The sequence below is a fragment of the Arachis hypogaea genome, chromosome 19 (genome assembly GCF_003086295.3).
Source record: "Arachis hypogaea cultivar Tifrunner chromosome 19, arahy.Tifrunner.gnm2.J5K5, whole genome shotgun sequence".
Classification (NCBI taxonomy): domain Eukaryota; kingdom Viridiplantae; phylum Streptophyta; class Magnoliopsida; order Fabales; family Fabaceae; genus Arachis; species Arachis hypogaea.
This window is the reverse complement of record NC_092054.1, coordinates 133,786,198-133,798,093: the sequence shown is the minus strand read 5'-3', so window position 1 is coordinate 133,798,093 and position 11,896 is coordinate 133,786,198. Positions and strand designations below refer to the sequence as shown.

At 33.1% G+C, this 11,896-nt stretch overlaps 1 non-coding gene across 1 annotated transcript; it reads left to right on the top strand.

The window, feature by feature from the left end:
* Positions 1 to 792: 792 nt before the first annotated feature.
* TRNAL-CAA (transfer RNA leucine (anticodon CAA)) lies at positions 793 to 876 on the top strand. Its single transcript has one exon. It is a non-coding gene; the product is annotated as a tRNA-Leu (tRNA).
* Positions 877 to 11,896: the final 11,020 nt, after the last annotated feature.

The following is an 11,896-nucleotide window of genomic DNA, read 5'->3' as shown; positions in this document are numbered from 1 at the left end:
CATGAATTTTCAAAAGGAGTTTATCTAATTATTGATTATTTCATAAAATTGCAAGAATAAAATTATTAAGCATATATAATTATGAATGAAATAGTGAACTTGTAGTAAAATAAAATTCAAAATGATAGATCTTATAAATAAACATTCAAAAATGTATACAATGTAACAACAAAATCGAATATAACATAAAAGGAATAAGATATCTATTGTTTTAGAGAATAGTTTATGTGATAAACAAAATACTAGTAGATTAACGAAAATGTGAAAAATAGGAAGATGAATGAATTTCAAAAGAGAAAATAAAAATAGAGTTGTCAACTTGAGTATTTAAATTACTAATCAGATTAGTATTTTAAAACAAACTTTTTTTGAACAAATTTATTTTTTAAAATTAAAAAAATTATCAATTCAATTTTAAATTTAATTATTTATTTCTAGAAAACAAGAATTTTGAAATAAAAGAAAGATTATTTAAAAATATAAAAAATTAATTTAAAAATAAAAAATCATATGTGGAAGATATCTTATTTAACTGGATTGACTATATATATTATTAATTGTATAGGGAATGAAAATTATAAAATTAAAAAAAATATTTAACATTTGAAAAAAAGTAGGGAGTGAAGAAAAATGATTTAATATGAGAGATGATATATTACTAGAATACATAAATGCATACATTAACATATATTACATTGTGTAACATACATGACTACATGTTATGTTAAATAAAATTGAAAAATAAGCTTATGAAAGATTCTTTTATAAACTTTTAGAAATTATTATCAATAAGTCAGGATGGCCGAGTGGTCTAAGGCGCCAGACTCAAGTTCTGGTCCTCTAACGAGGGCGTGGGTTCAAATCCCACTTCTGACAACTTCAAATTTGTTATTTTTATTTTCTATCACTATTATCATGTTCTATATTCAATGTTTATATTTCATATAAAAAAATGACAAAATGTAGTGAGTACTGAATAAATTAAAAATATAAATAAAACCTAACATAATTTATCGTCATAATAAATAATATATAAGGCATAATATGAAGCAAGAAACATAATATTTAAATATCATCAAATTGAATTACTTATATGATAAAGTGAAACAAAAAAGCATACTGAAAAAAGATTTTCAAATCTTCAAGAATACTAGAGAAATTTGAGCCATAACTTCATTTATTTGTGGTTTTATATTTACATAACCTCAGATCTACAGATAAAAATGACATAATTTAGAAACATTGCTCTTGTCCTTGTTGAACTAGTGTTCAATAATCAATACATAGTTTATCTTAATATATAAATTAACAAAATTAAACTACTATTATATTTCAAATAGAAACTCTTTACGTTTATCTCGAAGACAATCAATCAATGCTATAATTTTCTTAAGATGATAAAAAAGATGAGTATATATCACTAAATAAGTTTCTCTCAAATTCTCAATCTTCAAGTCTTTCAACAACTTTTAAATTTCAACAATAGAAATTAATTGTTGAATTTTTAATACATACATAATTTTACTTTAATAAACCAACAAAACTAAAATACTATTTCAAATAGGAATTCTAAATTTGTCTTCAGGACAATCAGTTAATAATGCTATATATAATCCTCTCAAGATGATAAAAGAAGATACGAATATTTACAACTAAATAAGTTGCTCTCAATTTTCAAGTATTTCAACAACTTCTAAATTTCAGCAATGGAGATTGATCGTTGAATTCTCTCATATAACAATGCTCTTCCTTAAAACTTTAATAATATCTTGAAGTGACTCTTTTATCTTATGTGCAGTGTTTCACTTTCATCTTTAATCTTTTTAGCCTTTTTTACTTTGAACTCTTTAAGTTTATTGATCTTCTAAAAATGAGAAATCACTATTATTAATTGTTCTAAAAGTGTACTCTAAACTCTCCTAAAATTGATATCATTGATTTCAATAGTTTTTTATTCGACTCTAAGTGGTTTTTTTCTTCTGGTGTTGTAATTCCCAGTCGTCCCCAGTTATTTCTCTAATATATAGAGCCCTATCTTCTCCAGATAAGAGCATCAATTTGTCATAATTTGCAACAGATTTTCTCATCCACTTTTCAGCTTAAGGCTTATTCTAATAAAAAATAAAAATGGTCAAACATATAAGTATATATTTTATGAGTTTAGTTTTGATGCATTGACAGTATAAAAGATATATTTTACAAAGTCGTGCAATTACATATGTTCTTTTGAATGACTATTTACATGATTAATGTCAAAACACTACAAGAATTAGCTTAATTTTATCTTTATATTTTATAGTTTATTTGCTTCATTATCTAATATTTAATATACATTTTATTTTTATATTTAAAAGTTTATTTGTATTAATTATCTGCTATTTTCAAAAAGAAAAAACTAAAACAAAATTGGCTATTAAAATCGACGGCAATGTTGTCGATTTTTAAATTTAATATAGACAAAAATCAACGTTAATGTTGTCGATTTAATTTAAAATAGACAAAAAAATAGAAAATAGACGATGGTGTTATCGGTAATTTAATAATTAAATCGACAGCTAATTTGTCAATTTTAATAAATTAAATATCGACACAAGTGTCGTCGATTTTAAATAATATTATCGACATCCTGGTTGTCGCTTTTTTTAAGTATGTGAAAATCTTAATCCTATATTATCGACACGATGGTTGTCGATTTTATTGAAAGCTTATCGACAATCTGAGTAGCCGTGGATTTTATTATATTTTTGAAAAATCGACACGTTTTAAAGCGACGGCTAATGCCGTCGATTTTACAGTCGATTTTTAATATTATCGATGATTTTCGTCGATTTAGCCGTCGATTATAATGATGTTTCTTGTAGTGAAGTAATTATTTTTGCTAATATAGCGTTATATAATTAGATACACATGTAAAATATATCAAAATTAAATTTATATTTTATTCATATATTGAGGATTTGTCAACCACTGACTGCTTCTTATATATTATTGTAGCTAGCTTGGAACAACTATATATACATACCGTTAAAATATGAATTTAATTTTTATATACTAAGATTGTAAAAGAATTTTATGTAATTATTTAATTGTATATTATTATATTAATAAAAAAATAAAATTTTAAATTTATTATTTAAAAAATATTTAAACACATAAACTTAATAACGTAATTGTAGAATTTTTTTTGCAATATATATAATATATTAAAATTGAGATAATACCTAATGGTCCATGAAATTCTCAATGAGAGTCAAAATAGTTCATTACTTTTATAAATGAATCCTGCTCATTCTGGTTCTTCTCTCCATTCATTCATTTCATTTCATTTCATACCCAATTCCTATTTTTAAAACCATTCCAAACACTGTCTCCGCAGGAGCAAAAGTTATAATCATAATTATTAAGACCAGATCGGTTTGTTTGATAAAAAAATTAATGAACTGACCTTAAATTATTTCAGTTCAGTATTTTGACTGTTTAAAAAAAAAAATTGGTCAAAATCGATATGAATCATTCAAAATCACAAGTCAACAGACAACAATTAACAAAAGAATTTTTTTTTTTTAGGTTTGAACTTGAGTCTTTTTACATGTGCAAGCAACTTAGTTGTCACTAGACCAAATTATTTCTCTTTATATTTATCTTATTTTTTTAATATATAACATGACAAATTAAATTATATTTTTATAATTTAAACCGATCAACTAATAACTTATGGATTAAATCAATAAATTAATAATTTAACCGATTTGATTATCGATTTGGTTTCGACAACTGTAGTTGAAAAGATCGGTGATATTACTTCAATTCATGTCCTTATAATTTATCAAGACAAATGCCGATTCAGGCATATATGATATTGAAGCTTTCAAGGCCCAGGTACTGCTTAATTGCTTTGCTTTTGTTTGATGCCCACCACATGTTTGTTTTATGCTCTTAATTTTTATAATTTTTGTTACTGTTTCATCACTATTCACTAAGTTGTAGAAACCAGCTGATTTAGAAGGACAATGTCCTTTTGTCAGCTTTGTCCTTGTGGTTTAGCATGTAGATTTTTAAGTACAAGTGAAAATTAATGGATTGAGTAAACATGTTCAGAACGAAGCTTTTGTAGAAAAATAAGATGAGGTATGTTGTTTATTCTTCCACTTACATGCTTCTTTATGACTATCTATGATTTTATGTTTTATTTCTCCCTTTTCCTATGAAATACTCTGAAAAGTGAACTCTTACCTGTTCTAATTGAATAAACTATAGCTAATTAGTTTGAAGTGGTGTTTTTTTTAACAGTTTGTGTTACTTAATTAGTAGGTTATGAAGCAGACCACACAAGTAAATTACTTCTGTGGGGCATTTAATGTTAAACTCAGAAAATAAACTAGGTCAACTTTAATATCCAATTCCAATGCACATGCAAATCTTCATTATCATGCGAACTCTAGAGCATAGGCTACAAATACAGAATGTCTATGCGAGTATTTCTTCCTTAAATTCATAATCTGGCAAAGATTTAAAATTTTTTTGTCATTTTATGTTTCTCCTTGAAGCCTGTCTCTGATGACAAGAATCATCCTTTTAATTGCCAATTTTATTCTTCCCATATTTGATTCATGTTACCTTTCTTCTCCCTATTGTTCGCTCTTCTGAAAATAATGCAGGGCCCCTCTAAGTCAAAAACGAAAGACTTGGAAAATATAAATAGTGAAAATGACGGTTCGAATAAATGTGGCCGTTCTAATGACAATGGGTTGAAGTAGCTGATCGAGGAAAAATGTCCGTAAAAATTTTTACAAAAATATCGCGTTGTAAGTATAGTTCTAAACCGATAATTAAACTTTAATTAATATTTAAATTGTTTGTCACTTAAGCAAACCTAATAAAATTAACTGAAGTATTAAACTCTCAGGTCGTCTCTCAAGGAATTGTAGGGCAGTGTAGTTATTATTGGTTATGGGAAAGTATATTTTTGAGTTTTGAAATAAGGAACAAGAAAGTAAAATGGCAAGAAAATAAACTAACAACTAAGAAAAATCCTAGCAAGGGTTGAGAATCGGAATTCCTATCCTTATTATCATTGTCAATTGTGATGGTAATTGCAAATTGCTCTCACTTAGTTAACCTCTAACAATTGAAGGAAAGTCAAGTGAGCAAATCAACTTGAATTCACAAATCCTAATCAAAGACTAGAGTTAGTGAAGCTCAAGCCAACTAGCAACTTTCAATCACTAACCAACAAGAGACTTTGACAATTCAAGAGTCTCCAAATTACTCAATTCAAGCTAAGAATATAAAAATCTAATTTAAAATTCTACCAAACATTTTATCAAACACTTGGTAGGCATAAAATAAAAGCATGATAAAATTAACAAGGAATATTAAATCTAAATAACCAATTGCAAGCATCAATGACTAACAATTAAAGAGAGTAACAATAAATATGGAAAACATAAATTGCATTAATAGAAATCAAATGTAACAAGAGCTCATAAACATAAAAATGGCAAAAAATGGAAATTAACAAGAGAAGAAGATGAACTAAAGTGTTTAAACAAATAAAAGTAAGACAAAAACTAAATTAAAGGAAGATTGAACCTGAACCTAAAGAGAAATTAAAAGAAGAAACCCTAAACATAGAGAGGAGAGAGCCTCTCTCTCTAAAATTCTACATCTAAACCTGAAATTGTGTGAACGAAAGTGTGAATGATTGAATCCTCTTTCAGCTCCACTCTGCAGCCTCTAATCAGTATTTTCGGGCCGGAAACTGGGTCCAAAGCAGCCCAAAAATTGCCCCAGCGTTTTCTGTAAATTACAGCACGTGACGCTCGTCACGCGTACGCGTTGCTTTGAAGATGCATTGGTCACGCATACGCGTCATGTCACGCGTACGCGTCGCTTGGAGTATGACGCGATCACGCGCACATATCGTCCATGCGTGCGTGTCGGCATCAGCTTCTCAAATCTTCATTTTCTTGTGTTCCTTCCACTTTTGCATGCTTCCTTTCCATCCTCTAAGCCATTCCTGCTCTATAAAACCTGAAAACACTAAACACACATATCACGATATCGAATGGTAATAAGAGAGAATTAAAATTAGCAAATTTAAGGCCAAAGAAGCATGTTTTCAATCATAGCACAAAATTAGAAAGGAAAATGTAAAACATGCGAATTATATGCATAAGTGTGAGAATAATGGATAAAATCCACTCAATTCAATACAAAATAAACCATAAAATAGTGGTTTATCAGTAGCCTCTGACCTGGGTTCTAAGTTGGAGAAGCTATAAAAGACGATGATGTTGATACAAAATCTAAAACCGGTGAGCTTTGTCTCCAAACAAGAAGAAAAACTGGAGCAAATTATGATCCTAACAAAACAAATAAAAGATAAGAAAAAACTATCATTTCTATCCATAAATATTTAGAATATTGACAAAATTACTTATAAAAAAAAATCAAAACTAAAGTTTACTCATAAAAAATGAGGTTCGCATGACAAAAATACTTAAATCTTAAAAATTCATTCTAAATTTCTAAATTACGCTTATTATTATCACTGCCACCACAACTATCAGCCATCCTCCCACAACCTGCATCCTTTCCTCTCTTTCTTTTTTATAATTTTTCTTTAAAATCAAAATTAGGATTTCAAGAGAGCTACTTTTGTTTAAGACAGCCGCTTACAAGTTTTACAGTGGCTTTGATAGACTCAATTTTTCTAACTTCAATCACTATGTGTAAGATCCGAAAAAATATTAATGAATTAATTATACAATTAAAAATTGAGTTAAGAAGGTTTAAATCGCCTTATCTGAGTTAAAAATTTAAATTTTATAATTTTAAAATTTACAGATAAAATTTGAACTCAGAAAATTATTTAGAGCGCGAAAATATAATTATTTAGGGAAAAATGCGTACCGGCGTTATAATTAATTGTACACGCTTAGGACTGTCCGGTACTGCGTATGAGAAAAAAAATATAGACGTAACTAAAAAAACATTTAGAATACAAGCCGGAACACTTATCTTTAAAAATTTGGCCCTAGGTAAGGCTAATTGGTGAAAGGATAAAAATGCACTTCGCTTATAAGAGTCACAAATGTGACTCCTTTCCAAAATTTCATTTATTCTTCAAGGAGAAGAAGAGAAAAAATATTGCCAAAATTTAGGGTGACGCGTGCACGTGAGGCATGAGTGGCCTGTTTTGTAAAAATGACGCGTACGCGTGGGTGACGCGTACGCGTGGGTGACGCATACACGTGGGTGACGCGTACGCGTGATAGGGTCAATCCATCATAACTCTCTGCCATACACCTCTATACGTCAATTTTGCAGGGTCACGCGTGCGCGTGGGTGACGCGTACGCGTGGGAGGCTGATTTTTTCAAGTGACGCGGATGCGTCAGGGACGCGTTCGCGTGGGCGTGTTTGTGCCTAAGGCACACCTCCAGCCACACTTTCGCGTGACTCTCTACTTCTTTCTTCTTTTTCATGAATGCACATATGCCGCGGACGCGTCAGCGACGCTTCTGCGTCGTGTGCCCCTTTTTTTATTTTTTTTTGCAGAATGAAAATGCAAATGCAGACTATATGCAGAGATTATGAGAAGAGTCACTAAGAAAAATAAAGTAGAATAAAAAAAATAACACTAAGACTGAAATGAAACGATCATACCATGGTGGGTTGTCTCCCACCTAGCACTTTGCTTTTACGTCCTTAAGTTGGATGGCCTTCAGGCTCATTCTGCTTCTGTTGGTGGGTCTTCCAAGAGGAAGACTTCTAGTTCTTTGTGTTCCTTCATCTTCTCACCATGATAAAGCTTTAGGCGATGTCCATTGACCTTGATGAATTTAGAGCTAGAAGGATGGCGCAGGTGAAAAACTCCATATGGCTCTGCCTTTTCTACTTTGTAGGGACCTTCCCATCTTGATCTCAGTTTGCCTGGCATGAGCCTCAGTCTGGAGTTATAAAGAAGAACTAACTCCCCTGCTCTGAACTCTCTCCTTTTTATGTGCTTGTCATGGATAGCCTTCATCTTCTCTTTGTATCGCCTGGAGTTGTCATATGCTTCTAGGCGAAGGTTCTCTAATTCTGCTAGTTGCAGCTTCCTTTCAGCACCAGCTTCCTCAAAATCCATGTTGCATTCCCTTACAGCCCAGAAAGCCTTATGTTCCACCTCTACTGGAAGGTGGCAAGCCTTTCTGTACATTAAGCGGAAGGGGCTCATCCCAATGGGTGTCTTGTACGCTGTTCTATATGCCCAGAGCGCATCTTGTAGCCTGGCACTCCAGTCCTTCCTATGAGGCTTTACTATCTTCTCTAGAATGCGCTTTATTTCTCTATTAGATACCTCTGCTTGACCATTGGTCTGGGGATGGTATGCTGTTACTACTTTGTGAACAATCCCATGCTTCTTCAATAATCCTGTTAATCTCCTATTACAAAAGTGAGTGCATTGATCACTCACGATTGCTTGTGGTAATCCAAAGCGACAGATAATATGATTTCTAACAAAGGAAACAACAGTGTTAGCATCATCAGTACGGGTAGAAATTGCTTCCACCCATTTAGAGACATAATCTACAGCTAACAGTATGTAAAGGTAACCACTAGAGTTTGGAAATGGACCCATGAAGTCAATGCCCCAAACATAAAAAATTTCACAGAAAGCATAATCTGTTGAGGCATCTCATCCCTCTTGGATATATTACCAAACCTTTGGTATGGGAAACAAGATTTACAAAAAACAGCAGCATCTTTAAAAAGAGTAGGCCACCAGAATCTACAGTCTAAGATTTTTCTAGCTGCTCTTTGAGGGCCAAAATGTCCTCCACTCTCAGAAGAGTGGCAGGCCTCTAAAATGGACTGGAATTCAGATTGGGGCACACACCTTCTAATTACCTGGTCAGCACCACACCTCCATAAGTATGGGTCATCCCATATATAATATTTGGACTCGCTTTTCAGCTTGTCTCTCTGATGCTTAGTAAAATTGGGAGGGAAAGTGTGGCTAACTAGATAATTAGCTAAAGGTGCATACCAAGGAACTACTTCAGATACTGCATGCAAGCTATCAAATGGAAAAGCATCATTAATAGGAGTGGAGTCATCCTTAATATGCTCAAGGCGACTCAAGTGGTCTGCCACTAAATTCTGGTTACCACTCCTATCCTTAATTTCTAAATCAAATTCTTGCAGCAGTAGTATCCAATGTATTAGCCTTGGTTTAGACTCTTTTTTAGCTAATAAATATTTTAGAGCTGCATGGTCTGAGTACACTACCACCTTAGTACCAAGTAAATAGGCTCGGAATTTATCCAGAGTAAAAACAATAGCCAGAAGCTCTTTTTCAGTAGTAGTGTAATTAGACTGAGCAGCATCTAAGGTCTTAGACGTATAAGCAATTACGAAAGGATCCTTACCTTCGCGCTGAGCCAGCGCCGCTCCTACTGCATAGTTGGAGGCATCACACATAATCTCAAAAGGCTGGCTCCAGTCTGGTCCTCTCGCAATTGGAGCTTGAGTCAGGGCGATCTTCAGCTTATCAAATGCTTGCATGCAATCCTCACTGAACTCGAACTCAATATATTTCTACAGTAGTCTGGTTAAAGGTAATGCTACCTTACTGAAGTCCTTAATAAATCTCCTGTAGAAACCTGCATGGCCAAGGAACGAACGGACTTCCCTGACGAAGGAGGGGTAAGGTAAACTAGAAATAGCATCTACCTTTGCTGGATCTACAGAAATACCAGTATTAGAAACAACATGTCCTAGAACAATCCCTTGTTTTACCATAAAGTGACATTTTTCAAAATTCAATACAAGGTTTGAACTAACACACCTGTCTAATACTCTAGCTAAACTATCCAAGCAAAGGCTAAAGGAATCACCATATACGCTGAAATCATCCATAAAAACTTCCATACAGTTCTCAATAAGATCTGAAAAGATACTCATCATGCATCTTTGGAAAGTAGCCGGTGCATTACATAAGCCAAAATGCATTCTCTTATATGCATACGTTCCAAAGGGACATGTAAAAGTAGTCTTTTCTTGATCTTCAGGAGCTATATGAATTTGAAAATAGCCTGTATAACCATCTAAAAAATAGTAATGGGATTTACCTGACAGGCGATCAAGCATCTGATCAATAAATGGCAAGGGGTAATTGGTGCACAAAATTGTGATCTCAACGGCACCAAAAACTTGGTACGCACGATTGTAGTCTCAATTATTCTTCACAACTCTGCACAACTAACCAGCAAGTGCACTGGGTCGTCCAAGTAATAAACCTTACGTGAGTAAGGGTCGATCCCACAGAGATTGTCAGCTTGAAGCAAGCTATGGTCATCTTGTAAATCTCAGTCAGACAGATTCAAATGGTTATGAGGGTTTGATAATTAAAATATAAATAAAATAAGATAGAGATACTTATGTAATTCATTGGTGAGAATTTCAGATAAGTGTATGGAGATGCCTTGCTCCTTTTGAATCTCTGCTTTCCTACTGTCTTCATTCAATCATTCATACTCCTTTCCATGGCAAGCTATATGTTGGGGGATCACCGTTGTCAATGGCTACCGTCCTTCCTCTCAGTGAAAATGGTCCAAATGTGCTGTCACCACACGGCTAATCATCTGTCGGTTCTCGATCATGTTGGAATAGGATCCATTGATCCTTTTGCGTCTGTCACTACGCCCAACACTCGCGAGTTTGAAGCTCGTCACAGTCATCCCTTCCCAGATCCTACTCAGAATACCACAGACAAGGTTTAGACTTTTTGGATCTCAGGAATGGCCGCTAATAATTCTAGCCTATATCACGAAGACTCTGATCGTGAACCAGGAGGCTAAGAGATACATACTCAAGCTACTGCAGATAGAACAGAAGTGGTTGTCAGGCACGCGTTCATAGGCGAGAATGATGATGAGTGTCACGGATCATCACATTCAACAGGTTGAAGTGCGAGTGAATATCTTAGAATAAGAATTAGCTTGAATTGAATAGAAAAACAATAGTACTTTGTATTAATTCATGAGGAATAGCAGAGCTCCACACCTTAATCTATGAGGTGTAGAAACTCCACCGTTGAAAATACATAAGTGATGAAGGTCCAGGCATGGCCGTGAGGCCAGCCTCCAAATGTGTACAAAGGTCTCAGTTTCGAAATATGAAAACTGGATGTAAAATAAATCTCTAAAAGTAATTTTTATACTAAACTAGTAACTAGGGTTTACAGGAATGAGTAAATGATGCAGAAATCCACTTTCGGGCCCACTTGGTGTGTGCTTAGGCTGAGCATTGAAGCTTTCACATGTAGAGGCTTTTCTTGGAGTTAAACGCCAGCTTGCATCCTTTTTGTGGTGTTTAACTCTGGTTTGTAACCTGTTTTTGGCGTTTAACTTCAGAATAGGGCAGGAAGTGGGCATTTGAACGCCAGTTTGCATCGTCAAAACTCGGGCAAAATATGGACTATTATATATTGCTGAAAAGCCCTGGATGTCTACTTTCCAACGCGATTAAGAGCACACCAATTAGGTTTCTTCAGCTCTAGAAAATTCATTTCGAGTGAAGGGAGGTCAGAATCCAACAGTATCTGCAGTCCTTTCAGCCTCTGAATCAGATTTTTGCTCAGGTCCCTCAATTTCAGCCAGAAAATACCTGAAATCACAGAAAAACACAAAAACTCATAGTAAAGTCCATAAATGTGATTTTTATTTAAAAACTAATAAAAATATACTAAAAAGTAGCTAAATTATACTAAGAACTACCTAAAAACAATGCCAAAAAGCGTATAAATTATCCGCTCATCAGTAATGATCCTTGCGAGTAGCTTAGTTGAGTTGCCTATAATCAATGCAAATTCTCCATGAATTATACACTCTAGTTATCAGGAGCTC